The sequence below is a fragment of the Sceloporus undulatus genome, chromosome 1 (assembly GCF_019175285.1).
Source record: "Sceloporus undulatus isolate JIND9_A2432 ecotype Alabama chromosome 1, SceUnd_v1.1, whole genome shotgun sequence".
NCBI classification, from domain to species: domain Eukaryota; kingdom Metazoa; phylum Chordata; class Lepidosauria; order Squamata; family Phrynosomatidae; genus Sceloporus; species Sceloporus undulatus.
In genome coordinates, this window is record NC_056522.1 from 103,012,099 (window position 1) to 103,030,661 (window position 18,563).

The 18,563-nt window shown below is 43.5% G+C and overlaps 1 protein-coding gene across 1 annotated transcript in view; it reads right to left on the reverse strand.

The window, feature by feature from the left end:
* The window catches only part of GJA1 (gap junction protein alpha 1), a 13,249-nt gene extending 3,890 nt beyond the window's left edge, over window positions 1–9,359 (reverse strand). Inside the window, exon 1 of the mRNA XM_042480106.1 lies at window positions 9,283–9,359. The gene's annotated coding sequence lies outside the window, so the exon portion shown is untranslated. The remainder of the gene's footprint in view (window positions 1–9,282) is intronic.
* Between the last annotated feature and the right edge of the window lie 9,204 nt (window positions 9,360–18,563).

An 18,563-nucleotide genomic window follows, 5' to 3' on the forward strand; every position in this document is an offset into this window, starting at 1 on the left:
CAATTCCATTGATAGATAGATACAATTCCATTGTTAAGCAGTCATAGTTGGTCTTGATATCAAGATGAGAACTAAAACCAGGGATCTTTGCTACCTGGCTGTTTCACATTTGATAAAATCGTTGATCATGAAGAGACTGCACCTGTGATCTTCCACATGCCAAGTGTGTGCTCCACCACTACCACCTTGAAGACTCATTGTGAACACTTGCAGAAAGCAATGGCTTGTGAGTTTTGCTGAAGAAGGTGTTGCTATTACAAGGCATTAGGGTATGCCTACTTTGGGTTGAAGCAGACAAGCAGCTTGGAGTGGCCTCTGGCTGTTCCAGCCACAAGTGAACCCTGATTGGCGTAGGTCCATGGCAACCGGACACTGCAGTCCTGAGGCTGGCTGCTGCCATGGTCCAAAATGGACCACCAGCAAGGAACTTTTTCCCTACTCCTTTTATGGCCAGGTTTGGGCCACCTTGAGCAGCCTCAGTGCAGCTCATGGCTGATCATCTACACACCATGCCCCTGGATTGGCCAAAAGCCAGCGCTTTTTGCCCGTGTGTTTTGGGCCATTGTTATATACTGATAATCTTTGCCCCAAATCTGATGATGCTGTCAGAACTCAGTGTTTAGCATTCTTAGGAGAGGGACATGAGTCCGAAGTTGCATCCAGATGAATTCTACTACAAATTTTCACAAATTTCTTCTTCCTGCTATAAACTCTGATACACCCAGAAAACTGCTCTGGGAGGTGAAGGATCTTCTATAATAGTGATTCCCAAACTCTGGCATTCCAGGTATTTTTGACTTCAGCTCCCAGAATTCCTGACTGTTGGCCATGCTGGCAGGGGCTTCTGGGAGATGCAGTCCAAAAAATTTGGAGGACCCAAATTTGGGAATTATTGCCTTAGAACAACATGGGATATTGTACTGTAAGCTGCAGTGGAAAGTTGAAAACTGCTCCCCCATCTTCCTCCAGGAGGAAGTCTCTGCTAGGTCCAGGTTTCTCCCATAAATCCAAGTCAACAGTCAGACCCTCTCATTCCCCCAAAGAGATTAGAGCTGTTAGACAGCTGTCTCATGTGCTGAATGTTAGTTTCTCCCAGAGTTTACAATCATTTTGTACATTAAGTATTTGAGCAAAATTGATTATTCCTGAGTGGAAGTACAGTATATGTGAATATCTAGTCAATCATCAAGCAACATAAACTGAATTAGAAAGTTCTGAAACTGGACTTTGAAAAACGTCCTTTTTCTACATCCTGAGAAATAACAGTTCATTCCTCTCTCTCAAATAATAACTTCTTGATTTCATTAAATGGCTTGCTTCTGATTTTAAAATATGTCATTATCAGACTTCCTTCCAGGCTCAATGGATTTCTTTATAGTATAATGTTATTTCAGATTGAAAGTATGATTGAAAACAAAAGAGGTGTTATTCATGGGAAGTTTTGGATTATTTGTTTTTAATTACATTCTTCTCTGCTCCATTAATGCAGGAAGGTATACTGCAAATTTTATCTGTTTAATTCCATGTCAACAATATTTCTTTTCAATTTATCATCAATTTTTAAATTGGTTTTAGCAAGCAAAAATAATGTTATTGTTACCCAAGGCTATATTTATTTCAGGAGCAAGTGTTCCTTGCATGAATTATACAGGCAGTTTTAAGAAAAATATTTTTCAACAAAATCATTTACTTCTTGCTTTCTTAAGGCGCTCTCAGTGTCTAGCCAGAGAGGTGCTAATAAGATACAGTTTTAATGAGATTGGGGATACTATTCCTTCTTTGGGCAATATATGTCAAGCTTTGAATGATAATATTTTCATTTCTTGACAAGGAACTAATAAACAAGGTCTGCCCTGTTAAATATATAGTACTTATTAGGCCAAACTTTTACTGCCCAGTGCCCTCCAGATGCAGTAGGACTGCAACATCCATTATCCCTAGCCACTGTACCCTCTTAGTTGCACCATTTGGCAATAATGAGAGTTGTAACAAACTGACAGGGTGCCCCATTGGGGGGAAATATACCAGTAAATGAATTTCACTGAACATATTGAGAAATTTCTGAGTAAACATAGTGCTGTATGTAGGGTGCCCCTGTGCCCTGCTGTACAGATGGCACTACTCTGTTTCCAAGATTTTCCAAGTGCATTCCTTTATCTGAAGGCTTCTTCTATCTATCCAAGTCCAGTTTAAATATAAAGTAGCATCAGAAACAGGATAGAAGGGGCATGGAAACTGCCCATCAACAATTAATATCCGGACAGCAGACTAAGCTGGAACAGTGGTTAGTATCTTCTCTGGAATGTTGAAATTTTAATTTCTTTTCACCTTTCAAATATTTATATCACAAAACTATGCTAGGTTCAGCAGGTATAGTTATTAGAGAGTGTACTCTAGTCCACACCACAAGACAGAAAATTAAATCCTAATTCAAAAAGTTTGCAAACGCATGACAATTCATGCTATTAATGGAGTTCAATTGAGTTTAAAGGAACTACACATGATGAACAGTTTGTAAATTTGGGAAATTTCTAAGAATACAAGCATGAAATAAACTTACAGTTTCAGTAACATAACCTGAAAGACAATTATAGGAATAACCGTTTTGCCAAATCAAAAAGTGAGCTCTTATAATTATAAGGATCCTGACTCCCCCCCTCCCCCCCAGTCCCAGCCCTCATACAGGGTTGAATGAGAATGAGTATCAAAACTTGATCTCACTTATGATGTTATCTATGATTATCGCATGCTATTACTGAAATAATGACATACAGTCATGGCTTGCAACACATTGCTGACTTTGCACCAGGCATCTCCTAACCTGTCTTCTCACAGCAAGCCTTATGCCAGCTCTAATGTAGTTCACTCAAGCACTTTAGCTTTTTGTGTGTCTCTATGCATAGATGTCTACAAAGCAGGATAGATAGTGGAAGAGATCCAACATTTTCACCAACTTCATGTTTGCATCACAGTTATAGAAAGAAGAATAAAATATTTATATCTTACTTGTCAACATTCACCCAAGCTATACCCTAATAGTGTGGTCTTATTTGTGTTTATTAAGAAGGAAGCCTCTTTGGATACAGTGGGACAGTGTTTTCAGAAAGTAGGCACAGGGTTGCAGCCCGAGGCTGCCACAGTGTGCAGCTTCACTAAGGAGTAAGGTCCACTGAATTCTATGGAATTTACTTATGAGTAACCATAGATTGAATTGTCCATGTTGGCTTGGGGCAGGGAGGGTTGTTCTAGGAAGTTTTTTTTTTTTTTTAAATTCCCTTGGGCTTGTTTGGAAGTTATTTCCAGGGCAAGTTAAGGAACCTAACTATTTCCAAATAAATGCAGTCAGTGCAGGAGCCATTACAAGTCAATAAATGACTGCAGATCATCTTAGCATAGCAAAGTGGCATGCTATGCTGCCTGTCTGCGGTATTTTTTTCCAGTGGAGAACACATCTCAATGGATTTCTAAAGAATTCTCCAAACTTCTAAAGAGGTTTGCCATGCTTTTGATTTACTGCTATGGTTCACAGCCAGGCATGTGAGAAGTACTTGTTGCATGTTTTCCCCCCAGTGTTGCAGTCCTGCTCTCATCTTGCCAATGTGTAAGTACCACAGAACTCACAGCATGAGCTCTGTGGTTTCCTCTTTCAAATAGACAGAAATTTGTTGGGGATCAGCTCAAAAAGCTTTGGACACTTTGTCACTTGGCCAGGAGTGTGGAGTTATCACGTTCATTGGGAAACTTGCCAAGAGTTGTTACGCAGGTCACAACTGTGCATAGATGCTGTTCAGTGCTCCTCATATCACAGTGTGCCTCCAGCCAGTGAAGGAAAGGGAATATACATTCAACTAGCTGTGAGGAATCATCACATGTGAACTTTTCTGGAGCACTGTGTATACATAATGTATTAAATATATGCTAAAACAGCAGCTCCAATCTGATAATTTTCAATGACCGTATGCAGGAAAAATTTGATCTCAAAGCCACAGCTGGGAAAGTAAAGCACTTTCTAAAAGTAAGCTGGGTGGTGTATCATGTGGCTCATGTTTTCCAGGACACATAGAGCCATTTTCAGTACCTATGCTGATGACTGAGTGCCATGTCAGACAGTAACAGGGAAGCGTTTGTCATGTTTCTGTGGTGATGTGGTATGAGGCATGCACACAGATGGACAAATAGTTCTTCAGTTTACATTTTAAAAAACTACCCCAGAAAACTGTGTTGTAAAACACACTCCAAAAATAATACAGTTTGAGACTGCTTTAACTGCCCAGGCTGAATGCTACAAAATTCTGGGAATTGTAGTTTTGTGAGACATTTAGCCTTCTCTGTCAGAGAGCTCTGGTGCTACAACAAAATACAGTTCTTAAAGACTCCCTAGCACTGAGCCAGGGCAGTTAAAGCAGTCTCAAACTGGATGCTTTCTGCAATGTGTTTGGACCAGAGAAACTAGACTTTTGAGGACTTTTTATCAGCATTCAAACATCTGATACAACGCACATTCAAGTGCAAATGCACAATAAACAGAGTAACCTATGCCAAACTGGCACTGTCCAGATTTGTCAAACTTGTTGTTGTTGTTGTTGTGTGCCTTCAAGTGGTTTATTGACTTATAGCAACCTTAAAGTGGATCTATCTTTTATTTATTTTTTGGCAAGATTTGTGGAGGGGAGGTTTGCCCTTTTCTTCCCCTGAGGCTGAGAGCATGTGACTTGCCCAAGGTCACCTAGTGGATTTCATGGGGAATCAAATTCTCTTCTCCAGAGTAACACTCAAACCACTATGCCATTATATCCAGCCAATCGGGGATGATAGGGGCTGCAGTCTGGAATTTCTGGAGGGTGGCAGCTTGGGAAAGGCTGAAAGAGAGAGCCCAAATTTATATGAGGCACACTACATTTTAAGGAGACTGAATTGGGTATGGAATGGGAGTAGAGAAAAATAGCCAGAAAATCCACTTAGATTTTGGAAAAGACAATTTAGCTATAGAAGTATTTAGTTCATTTAAAAAACAAAAAACAAAATCAAAGCACCCCTAGATTTCCTTGCTGTCTGATAGAGCTGCAAATCCAGCCTCTATTCTGAAAAAAACACACATACTGTATGTATGACTGCTGTTGAGTTAGTCTTATGTATTACTTAGCATAATAGACCTGTGTTGAGAAGACATGAGTTCAAATCACCTTTCATCTATGAAGTTTACTGAGTCTGGGACAGTCACCATCTCTCAGGCTAACCTAACAAGTCTTTTGGGAAGATAAAATGGAAGCTAGCTCACTTTCCACAAACACCTTAGCATCTTGATTGAGGGGGAGATTTAAAAAGGAAGAAAAGAGCTAAAACTGAGGCCAGGATATAAAGAAATACAACGATTTGAATGTTTTCTCTTACAGAGAAATGGGACGAAAAACAACAACAGCACAAAACATCCTCTTTCCCTTCCTTAACCCCAAATCTGAAATCCCTGCAGTCCATTCTAAGGCTGGAGACTCGTTTTAACAAGCTAATACCAAAGAACAAGATCAGCAGACAGTCCTCTTAGCTTCAGAGAGATTAAGGTCTAATCTGAACTGCAGAAATAATGCAGGTTGACACTACTTTAACTGCTAAGGCTCAATGTTCCGGGATTGTGGGATTTGTAGTTTGTTGTGGCACAAGAGCTGTCTGACAGAGAAGGCAAAATATCTCACAAAACTACAAATCCCAGCATTCCATAACACTGAACCATGGAAGTTAAAGTAGTGTGAAACTGCTTTATTTTTGCAGTGTAGATTAGACCAAAGAAGCAAAGCATAGGGCCCAAGAAGGGTCAGATGCAAAGAGAAAGGCAACAGGAGAGGTTCCAACTGTGGATGTCAGATCAACAGACATCAGAGACCACATAACAATTCACAAAAATGCCTAGAGAACATTTACCAGAGAGCCAGCTCTCCAGGCTTCAGAAGGAGAATAGTTAGTTCAGGCAGAATTGTTATTCAGCAGGAAACAGATGTCACCTGTGCAGCTGTCTTTTTATCCAAAGTGAAGGAACATTTGGTTTCAAGACCAAACACAGCTTGTTTGTCTGCTGGATGGAATGCTGGGTTTTATCTCCCTGACATGTAAACTTGAGCCTATCCACATACACTCAGCCTTCCATATCCATGGATTCTTTATCCACAGACTCAAGCATCCACAGCTTCAAAATATTAAAACAAATATAAATTCTAAAAAGCAAACCTTGGTTTTACCATTTTATATAAAGGAAACTATTTTACTATCCAATGTATTTAATGGGACTTGAACATCCATGGATTTTTGCATCTACGGGAGGTTCTGGAACCAAATCCCAGCAGAAAACAAGGGTCCACTGTAATTCTGAATAACCTATGGAACATAATGTGCCAGGGCGAGCCCTACCATCAGGCAAACTGAAGGGACTCCCTCATCTGGCAGCTGGGGAGCGGGGACAGGAGAGCAATTCTTCCAGCTGCCTTTCTGCCACAGAATAGAACTGCACATTCCACAATGCCTATCCTACACTTTCCAAGTGCACCATGTGCTGGAAGATGTTACTCCGCTCCAAGAGAGATTCAGCTGCCTGTCCAGTGAGCTTCTGTACCAATGGGAATATTTTGTTTTTTGCCTCAAGCAGCAATATGTTCTGAACCTGCTCTGCAATATGACTTACTTTAGAGTACTTAACATATGCATAAGATGAAAAATGTTCGGCAATAATTTCTGAACTGCTTCAAAGCCAAAGGAAGTCATGCTGAACACAGGAAGAAAGAATCTGAGTAATGTATGGGTAAAGAGAAGCAGTGTGGTGTAGTGGCTTGAAGGTTAGACTAGACACTGGGAGACCAGGTTTTGGATACCCACTCAGCCATGAAAACCCACTGGGTGACCTTGAGCAAATCACACTATCTCAACCTGAAAGGAAGGCAAAGACAAACCTCTTCTGAACAAATTCCACCAAGAAAACTCCATGATAGTTATGCCTTAGGTGCAAAACTCACTGTAGAAATAATCCAGTTTGAGACTGCTTTGATTACCCTGCAGTGTTCAGCTGCAACTCTGAGCAACCTGACTACTACGTTAAGGCTGTAATTCTAAAGCATTAAGAAGGAAGCTGTACCGAACAAAGTGGCACTGACTTTTGAGCAAAACATGTCTAGAGCTGCATGACACACTTCACTTAATGCAAAGAGGAAATACTCCTGAGCCATCAGGAATAAGGACTGAATGGTGTTGCTAATCCTGATTTCCTCATTCAGCCCCAGATTCCATCAGACCCTTAAGTCTCACTTCCCCAGCTACAAATAGTGTCTGACTTCCTAAAACTTTCCAAAAGGGATGAATGAGATGCCAAGGGCACACAGGCTTGTGTTAAACAGGTCCTGTTAAGAAGGGCTTTATTTTGTTTGGTGCTGCAAGATCGCTTTGCATTCTGTTTGGCATGGACTGCAATTAAAAAAAAAAGCAAAACTTAAATCCTTTGCACATGATCTCTCCTCTATTCACCATTCTCCTATTTGTATTCTAGTTAGGTATCATAGTTCAGCACCAGGATTTCACTTCAAAAGGTCTTCTCTTCCTCCTCCTTCTCCCCCACCCCCCATAAAGTCTCTGGAAATGAAGAGCTTCAGAATCTGGAGGCTTCAGAAATCCAGATGTCTGAATAAGAGGTAGTTCTTTCTTCTCTCCCCCCCCTCCATCCCCTTCCTTCCTTGACACAAGAAAGAAACTCTTTTCTGTTGGTTGACCTTTGTTGACTTTACTTTTTTAAAAAAGACCCTCTCCCTGAACCTTTTGCTTCTGAAACAACAGGGCCCCCTGCCTGCAAGATTTATGAGCCCAATATCCTGGGGCTGGAGAAGCAAAGAGGGAAAGGAAAAAGTAAGCAAGAGCAATGCAGGTCCTCCAAAAAGAGAGTCTGCCTGCCCACTTCTTGAAGTTCACCCTCTCCTTTGGTGGCTTTGATTTACAAGTGGGCTGGTGAGAAGGGGAAGACATCAGATGAAAGGGATTCTGCTGGCATGTGCCCTAAGGGTGCATCCACACTGGAGAAAGAATGCAGATTGATACCACTTGCACTCCCATGGCTCCATCCTACAGAATCTGGGGATTTGGATTTTAGTGAGGCACCAGCAGAGAAAGGAATAGAGCTTGTGAAAGGACAAATGCTAGGATTCCATAGGATGGAGGGACAGCACTTCAAGTGGGGTGAAACTGCATTATTTTGACAATGTAGATGCGCATCTACACTGTCAAAATAATGCAGTTTCACCCCACTTGGAAGTGCTGTCCCCCCATCCATGGAATCCTAGCATTTGTCCTCTCATAAGCCCTTTAGCTTAGCCCCCCCCCCCACCCCCCCCCCCCATCTAAAAGATGGTTTTCAGATCAAGATTCCAGGAATGTCAGCCTGACGCAAACAGAGAGGCTCTTCCTTGGACAGACATTCTGCACAAAAAATATATATAACCTGAACAAAAGACTGGATCATCCTCCAGAAAAAGTAAAAGAAGGGAGGGGAAGCAAATAATTAATTGAAATTAATTAAATTTTTAAAAAAAACCACCAGGTGAAACGCAGCCCTTGAGACAAAGGCCCCCTCCAATGAAATCTGGCTTGGATGAGCGCTCCCCCCCAGTCCTGTTCCTGGCTCCGTGGTGGTGCGCAGACGCGTGTCTGGGGCGCCTTGACAAGTCCGCTCTGCTTCTCCAGATACAGTGTTGCAAAGGCTCGCCTTGCCAAGGTTGGATCTCCAAGGCGAAAGCAAAGGGAGCCCAGCACTTTCTCCTTCCCGGGGAGGAAGCTTGTTAGGGAAACTTAGCAAATCGGGTTTCAACCTCTGGAGAAGGATTAAGGACCCAGAATGGCTGGAGAGAGGGCAAAAAATATCATCTCGAGTGTGTTTTTTGTCTGCTTGGAAGAAAACACAAATTTGGTCTCCGGCTTGTGAAGGTCCCTGAGTAGTCAAGGTTTAGAGCATAGAAACCAAAGGAAGAAAGATCTTGGCTAGAAAAATCCCTCTACAAAGGGATCTGGAAGATCCACTGCAAAGGGATCTGGGAAATTCTTCTGCAAAAGAATCTTCTTGGCTTCAGCTCCTGCTCCCAGTTTCTTTCTTTCAGTTAGTCTTAAGGTGCTCCAAAAGACCCTTTGCCCTGACCAAAACAAGAAAAGTCAGCGGCAACTTTGATGTGAGAAGATCTCCTTGGAACCAACTTGGAAATCCTCCCTCTGACCAATTTTTTTAAATGAAAAAAAAAATCCTACCACCTTCCCCATCCTTACCTTGGCCAGTCAGCAGTGAAAAAGGTCCAACAGCTCCCAGCTCCTCAGAGAGGTCTCCCACCAACCAAGAACTGTTTTCAAAGCGCCTGGCTATTAAACCTTTCCCCCCCAAAGTCTCCAGCTCTTGGGCTGCTGGTGGTCCTGCCTTCCCCTGTTCCTGAAAGAAAATGCTGAGACCTTGTGTGGGTTTTTTAAAAAGAAATCTGCCAAAAAAAAACAACAAAAAAACCACCCACCCAAGCCCTCCCTTCTTTCTTTTTTAAAAAAGTTAAACCCAACCCTTTTTTTTTCTTTCCCCCTCCCTCTTTCCTGAAGGCTTAGCTTTGAAAGAAGAAAGTAGAAACTTTTCAAGCTACCAAATTAAGGGAGGAGGTGGAAAGGGAGGGAAAAGAGGGGGGGAAGAGTGCAAGAGGTGGGGCTGCCAAGATGAGGAGGAGGGAGGAGAAAAATCGAAGAGAGCACAGAAGTCAGAGACAGTCAGAGAAAAGGGGGGGATCAAGGGAGGAAGGCAGCATCCAAGTGTAAGCTGTGTAAGCACATCTTTTAATGGGGAGACATGAAAGATCCCCACATGGGACAGGATCCAAGGCCACCTTGCCCAGAGAAGTGACAGGCTCAGTTGACTCTATGCATGCCACTCTCTCCAAAGATGCGTGACACATGTCTCCCTCCGGAGTTGCTCCAAAGCAGTGAAGGCATGGAAAATGGGTGCCATCAGCAGCTGGCCTAGAGCAACTATCTTCCTAAGCCCCAAGAACTACCTGGCACCAAAGGTGGTGCCACCTAAGTTGGCATGGAGGTGCTTATGGTTGAAAGGGAATGCTCCCTGTTGGCACTGGACAAGGTGCAACGAAAACATGTGGCGGGAGAGAATTGGCTTGTATTTTCCCCCCTGCTGCGGGCACATCCCGCAGAACACCAGACTGGGTGCCTTCCCCACCCTTATGTGAAATCCTTGCCTTTTCAGAGGACACGGCGCAGTTGCACAAGTCTCCTGTGTAATTTTAACACACACACATATGCATATTTATTAATTTTATTGTTTTTTTACTTATTTATTCAGACCCTGTTCTCCAGACTGTAGTCCAATGCCAAACCTACACTGTGATGCTCCACACTGAGATATTTTGTTGCTGTGTGCTTCAAGTCGTTCTGATAATGGTGACCCTAAGGCTGTCATGGGGTTTCGTGCAAGATTTGTTCAGAAGCAGGTTTGCCATTGCCTTCCCCTGCGGCTGAGAGCGTGTGACTTTCCCAAGGTCACCCAGTGGTTTCATGGCTGAGTGGGGAATCAAACCCTTAATTCCAGAAGGGAATCAAACCCTAATTCTATGCAGTCCAACGCACAAAATGCCACACGTTCTCCATTTGATTTATTTACTTTATTTATATGCTGCCTCCCCCCCCTGGGCAGGGACACAAGGTGTCTTCAACAACCACTTAAAACTTTACAAAGAAAATTTAAGACTAGTTTTAAAACACCACCCAACATCTAAAAACTGATTTAAAACAATAACAAAAGTCAAAAACACAATAAACTCACATGATATTAAAAACCTTCCCTGCTTAAGCCCCAAAAAGCTTGCTTAAATAGGAATGTTTTTGCCTGGTGGGGAAAGGAAATTGAGGAATGGGAGCCAGCCAGCCTCTAGTGGCCTGTGGCTGCCAAAATGTGAGGAAAGAAACACCACCGCTATGAAACTCAACAACCATGACTTTGGGGTGTAAGATAGGCAACTGCTGCACAAACCGCAAAAGGATTGCTCCCTGTAATTCAAAGCAGCACTGAAACCTAACCAGAGCTTTTCAAAGTTCATAGAATCGAAAGTTTGGAAGAGACCACAAGGGCCATCTAGTCCAACCCCCTGTCATGCAGGAACCTCAATCAAGCATCCCTGACAGATGGCCACCCAGTCTCTGCTTAACCCCCCTTCCGTTAGATACAATGAATGGTGTGTGCTGCTGCACCCCACGCCCAAGGCCCATTATAATGGTGGCACTTAATCTGGACCTCCCCCCCTTCCAAAATCTGGCTAAGTCCCTGCACCACCCCACCCCTTTTTTTTTTTTTCCTTTTTGGTTAAAGTTGTTCCCAGACTTGATACCAAGACTTCACTGGAAATACTTGCAAGGACTGTGACTCGACCTAAGACTTGAAAGTAGAAACTTGGAGTAAAAGACTTGATACATCACTGCTTACTTTCAAGCAGAGTAATTAGGGTTGAATTGAAATAGAGTTATAAATCAATTCAGTTAATTTAAAATACATTTTAAAAAAAATCAGGTGTAAACTAAAGTGTAGGTTTTGGGCATGTTAATTTACCCTTTTAGTCGATGCATAGATTCCCAAGAGGTTTTCAAATTACCTAATCCGGTTTAATCACCATTGCTGGTTCATTCAAGGAAGGACTAGCTAACAAGCTTCAGTACAAAGCTCACCCAAGCTTTGTGTGTGTGTGTGTGTGGGGGTGGGTGCTGTTTGACTTTTGGTTGTTTCCACTTATTCACCATAGTTCATGGTATTTTCCAGAAAGCAGTTTTGTGCATACTGCCACTGCTGTTAGATTGAGAAGATGCTAGTTACTTTAGTCATCTAACCCTGTAGGTGCAAAAGAGGTTCACTATGTTGGCAACAAGCTGAAAGAAATGTTTGCAAGTATTCTGATTTGAAACCCTTCCACTTCACTGTTCCAAATTTGAATTTGTACACTGAATGTAAAACTGTACACAAATTGAAAATCAATGTTTCCTGGAAATCCTTGATTGTTTTAATTTGGGCAGATATCAAATATTACCACTTCTAGGTGCAAGTATCAAATGTTAACAGTGATGATGATGATGATGATGATAATAAAATAATAAATATGTCGCTTTTTCCGAGGAATCAAAGCAGATTCCAACAGTATAATAAAGCATCAAACAATTAAAAATTATAATTTAAAAACCCCCAAACCCAACCCTCCCCCCAGTGATAAAATTATTAGACATAATTCCTATTTATCATATTTTCAGACCCAGAAGCTGCAATCCTATGTACATTTAATTGTGAAAAGTGCCATGAATTCAGTAGGACTACTTTTGCATAAGAATGCCTAAGATTGCTTGATAAATACCATGCAAGCTATCAAATGTAGCCAAACTTTAAAATACCATATAAACTATCAAAGGTCAAATACATTACATAAATTTATCAAATCTGAAATCAAATATGGCATGTTGAAAATCTGGAAGCCACTGTCAAATAGTGCTGCACCCTTTGGGAGTTGAGAACCAGATGAGTTGACTAGAATGCTGGACGGATGTTCCCTCAGATGCCCAAATCCGCCAGCCATTGACAGCAAGTAGACCAGAGCCTTCCCTTCCACAGCAGTGTTATCTACTCCTGTGGGACTATTGACCTGGCAGGAGAAGGGGTGCGGGGCAGCCGGGGGGTACAATATGAGTTACTGCATGGGATGATACCATTCCTAGTGAACCCACTGCCAATGGAGAGAGTGAGATCAGAAGAGTCTGGTGTTTCTACCTTTGTTTCCTTTGCTATTACCAGGTAAGTGAGATAAACAGACGGTAGTGGCAAGGTGGTGCAGAAAATATCCAACAGCAACTGTCAATGAGACCCATGTGATCACTGGTCACACAAAGTGCCTGATAATACATAATCCTGATATTGACCTACGCCACTCTATAATAAAAATAATAATAAAAAATTTATTTTTTATACCGCCTCCAAAGATCAGGCGGTTCACAGCAAACAATAAAACATAGCATTACAACAAGGTTAAAAAAAAACAACTAAACACAACAGAATAAAACCCCCGTTAGCCCAGTCCTCTTTGCCACAGAAGAGGAGGGAGGCCCACTGGAATTTGTCGGGGAATGCAAGCTGAAATAGAAAGGTTTCAGATCCTTTCTAAGAGGGTGTCCCACTAGGGGAAACCCCGCGTCTGAATCGAATCCTTAGGTACGTTCCCTTTAGGATCCGGTTTAAATCTAGAACGGTTCTAGAGCACCCCAATCGTTCCCACGAGAATCGAATCCTGAAACGGGATAAAAATTAAATCCGTGTTTTCCTCATTTAACGCGGTGTTAAAAAACACTAGGGCCCGACCTACGTTTTTCCCATGATTCGAGTTAGGAACCGAGTATTTAGATGAGACGATATCATTGAATCGGGCAGAAGGATGGGAGGAGCTGACTGCGATGGGGCTGTCATTGGGGGAGTTGCCCTTTCTGTCCCCTTCCGTCGTGGCTGTCGCCATTTTGCTCCCTCACCCCTTTGTCCGCTGTGGTCTTTCAATAAGAGATAAGGATTATTTTTATTTTTATTTTAAGGTTTACAGCGCTTAAACTCTTCAGCGCTTTAAGCGCCTGAAGTCTCGGCGGCTCAATTGCCTGCATCGCAAGGACTACAAAGGCTTTCCCGGTGGATTGCAACCTCCCCTCGGTGGTGGGGAGAGCCCATTCTAACGGAGGAGAGGCAGGAAGGAAGGCTGCCTCTCAAAAGGCATCCCCTGCCCCTTGGGGCTCTGACTCGCCGCAGGGAGGGCTCTGATCAATGGGGGGGGGGGAGAGAGCCTTTCTCCCTTCTTTCTCAAACGGAATCGGCCTTCTCCTCCAACCCTGGAAAGAGAATCTTTGGGAAGAGTGCTCCCTCCCTGCTTTGCAGCAAGCTCCTCCCCATTCATCTGTGGGCTCTGTGAAGGATTCCCCTGGCTGTCTTGGGGAGACATGAAGAAAAACCTATCCCATAGTTCCCTGGCAAGAGCTTGGGTTTCCCACTAATAAATTCGCTTGGCCAGAAGCTTCCCCCATTCATCTGTGGGCTCTGTGAAGGGATTCTCCCTGGCTGTCTTGGGAGACATGAAGAAAACCTATCCCATAGTTTACTCTGGAAGAGCTTGGGGTTCCTACTAATAAATTCGCTTTGCCAGAAGCTTCCCCCATTCATCGTGGGCTCTGTGAAGGGATTCTCCCTGGCTGTCTTGGGAGACATGAAGAAAACCATCCCATAGTTCCTCTGGAAAGAGCTGGGGTTCCTACTAATAAATTCGCTTTGCCAGAACGTCCCCCATTCATCTGTGGGCTCTGTGAAGGGATTCTCCCTGCGTGTCTTGGGAGACATAAGAAAACCTATCCCATAGTTCCTCTGGAAAGAGCTTGGGGTTCCTAAAATAATTCGCTTTGCCAGAAGCTTCCCCCATTCATCTGTGGGCTCTGTGAAGGGTTCCTCCCTGGCTGTCTTGGGAGACATGAAGAAAACCTATCCCATAGTTCCTCTGGAAAGAGCTTGGGGTTCCTAATAAATTCGCTTTGCCAGAAGCTTCCCCCATTCATCTGTGGGCTCTGTGAAGGGTTCTCCCTGGCTGTCTTGGGAGACATGAAGAAAACCTATCCCATAGTTCCTCTGAAAGAGCTTGGGGTTCCTACTAATAAATTCGCTTTGCAGAAGCTTCCCCCATTCATCTGTGGGCCTGTCAAGGGATTCTCCCTGGCTGTCTTGGGAGACATGAAGAAAACCTATCCCATAGTTCCTCGGAAAGAGCTTGGGGTTCCTACTAATAATTGCTTTCCCAGAAGCTTCCCCCATTCATCTGTGGGCTCTGTGAAGGGTTTCCTCCTGGCTGTCTGGGGAGACATGAAGAAAAACCTATCCCATAGTTCCTCTGGAAAGAGCTTGGGTTTCCTACTAATAAATTCGCTTTGCCAGAAGCTTCCCCCATTCATCTGTGGGCTCGTGAAGGGATTCTCCCTGGCTGTCTTGGGAGACATGAAGAAACCTATCCCATAGTTCCTCTGGAAAGAGCTTGGGGTTCCTACTAATAAATTCGCTTTCCCAGAAGCCTCCCCCATTCATCTGTGGGCTCTGTGAAGGGTTTCTCCCTGGCGTCTTGGGAGACATGAAGAAAACCTATCCCATAGTTCCTCTGGAAAGAGCTTGGGGTTCCTACTAATAAATTCGCTTTGCCGAAGCTTCCCCCATTCATCTGTGGGCCTGTGAAGGGATTCTCCCTGGCTGTCTTGGGAGACATGAAGAAAACCTATCCCATAGTTCCTCTGGAAAGAGCTTGGGGTCCTACTAATAAATTTGCTTTGCCAGAAGCTTCCCCCATTCATCTGTGGGCTCTGTGAAGGGTTCTCCCTGGCTGTCTTGGGAGACATGAAGAAAACCATCCCATAGTTCCTCTGGAAAGAGCTTGGGTTCCTACTAATAAATTCGCTTTGCCAGAAGCTTCCCCCATTCATCTGTGGGCTCTGTGAAGGTTTCTCCCTGGCTGTCTTGGGAGACATGAAGAAAACCTATCCCATAGTTTTCCTCGGCAAGAGCTTGGGTTTCCTACTAATAAATTCGCTTTGCCAGAAGCTTCCCCCATTCATCGTGGGCTCTGTGAAGGGTTTCTCCCCTGGCGTCTTGGGAGACATGAAGAAAACCTATCCCATAGTTCCTCTGGAAAGAGCTTGGGGTCCTACTAATAAATTCGCTTTGCCAGAAGCTTCCCCCCCATTCATCTGTGGGCTCTGTGAAGGGTTTCCTCCCGGCTGTCTGGGAGACATGAAGAAAACCATCCCATAGTTACTCTGGAAAGAGCTTGGTTCCTACTAATAAATTCGCTTTGCCAGAAGCTTCCCCCATTCATCTGTGGGCTCTGTGAAGGGTTTCTCCCTGGCTGTCTTGGGAGACATGAGAAAACCTATCCCATAGTTCCTCGGAAAGAGCTTGGGGTTTCCTACATAATTCGCTTTGCCAGAAGCTTCCCCATCATCTGTGGGCTGGTGTGAAGGGATCTCCCTGCCCTGGCTGTCTTGGGAGACATGAAGAAAACCTATCCCATAGTTCCTCTGGAAAGAGCTTGGGTTTCCTACTAATAAATTCGCTTGCCAGAAGCCTCCCCCATTCACTGTGGGCTCTGTGAAGGGATTCTCCCTGGCTGTCTTGAACATGAAGAAAACCTATCCCATAGTTCCTCTGGAAAGAGCTGGGGTTCCTACTAATAAATTCGCTTTGCCAGAAGCTCCCCCATTCATCTGTGGGCTCTGTGAAGGGTTCTCCCTGGGCTGTCTGGGAGACATGAGAAAAAACCTATCCCATAGTTCCTCTGGAAAGACTTGGGGTCCTACATAAATTCGCTTGCCAGAAGCTTCCCCCATTCTCGTGGGCTCGGTGAAGGGATTCTCCCTGGCGGTCGGGAGACATGAAGAAAACTATCCCATAGTTCCCTGGAAAGAGCTTGGGTTTCCTACTAAATTCGGAGGGAAAATGTAATAAGGCGACAGCGCTATGACGTTTGATCGTTTAAGCGCCTTGATTGGTTCATTTAAAAAAAAACCGCCAAATACATCATTTCACAAACGGTCAATGAAATGGAAACGATGTTCGATAGATAAACGCTTCCAAATAATCCGGGTTAACGTTACGTCATTCTGACATACTATTGATTGACAAACTCCAAATAAGGTATGGAGGAGAAGAGTCGCTTTATTTAACACCGATTTCATGCCAGTGGAACGCTTAATGAACGCTTGCAAGTAAAAAATTCAATTTAAATAAGCAGATGGGAACGATGAATAAAGCGATTCTGAAAGCGGGATAAAAACAGTGTTATTTAATTATCGATTTTATAAAAACGTTGTATTTAATTCGTATCAAATCCTAAGTGGGACAACCCCCAATATTGGGCCAGGAGGTGGCCGAGCGGACTCTGTGGGCAGCGTGTTCCAAAGGGCCGGGGCAGCGATGGAAAATGTCTTCCTCGCAGTGGAGGTCACCTAGCCCCTGGCACCCTAAGTAGTTGCTGCCCATGTTCTGAGGGTGCGGGGCGGAATGTACGGGGAAGAGGCAGTCCTTCAGTATCCTGGGCCCAAGCCATTTAGGGCTTTATAGGTCATCACCAACACCTTATATTGTGCCCGGAAGCGAATGGGCAGCCAATGCAGATCTTTGAGCACCGGTGTAAATGGCTGGCCCTGGAGGTTCAGTGACCAGCCTGGCTGCCATATTCTGTACCATTTGTAGCTCCGGGTTTGGTATAAGGGTTGCCCATGTAGAGTGCATTGCAGAAATCCAATCTCGAGGTTACCAGAGCGTGTACTACCGTTCAAGGTCCTCTGGGCCAGGTAGGGCGCAGCTGGCGAATAAGCCGAAGCTGAAACAGTGTTTCGACCGCCGCATTCACCTGATCAGTCAGGAAGCGAACGAGTCAAGAAGCCACCCCAACGAGCACAGAGTCCTTCACAGGGAGCGTGACCCCGTTCAGGACAGGTGGAACTACCACCATTCCTGGACCAGGGGAACCTATCACAAGTACCTCCGTTTTCTCTGGATTCAATTTGAGTCGGTTTTCCCTCATCCAGCCCATTACTCTTCCTTTTGTTCTTTGTCCACTACAATGTATTGTCTCCTGGGAGTACTTCGGAATGGAGAACAGACTGCAAGATGAACATTACACCCAGCTGATGTGCAATGTATAGTTTGGCCCTCAGCTTGGGCCCTGATACACTGTTTTAACTTGATATGCTGTTTTAACTATTTAGCCTGTTTTAACCATTTAACTTTCAGCTGTTTTAACTTTTTGACATTTACATGATGTGAGAGATTTGTAATTGGATCGTCTGAGATTATTGATTTTACTTAAAGGCATCCAAATGGGATCATAACCATGACAGTGGAGAAGGAGGTATTTTATAGCACACCAATTTTCTATCTAAATAGGTTCCCCAGTGTGGTATTATTATGCTACAGGGCTAATAACCATTTCTCGGGATGATTTAAATAAAGAGCACAGTGAAAGGAAAATGAGTTAAAACCCAGCTCTCCTCATGCTCTTATTCCAGTCCACTTTGGAGTTGTTGTTGTTATTATTATTATTATTATTATTATTCAGTTTCATTAAATGAAAACATCAAATATCAAAAGATCCATGATCATCATCTATAGTTTGATCCTATGACAAGGCCTTATTTTGATTCTGTTGAGCTGCTTCATACTCTGAGTGCTGGACAACTACTTGAAAGGCGTAACAGATATCTCAGCAGCTCTTGTATTTGGATAGTGCACCAAGCCTATTGTTCTGTGATGTTTCCCTATTTTGACAGCTGGGAACTCTTGCTCCACTGCTGGGTTTCAGAGGGTTCATTAAAGGCCATAACCCTGATCATGCTTATTCTGGGTTAACAGCCTTTTGAAATCAGGGCACAACACTTTACAATGGGCAGATACTCATCTACACTGTCTGGTATACATCGTCCTACTTATTTATTAAGACCTATCATGTCACTGTTGTCCA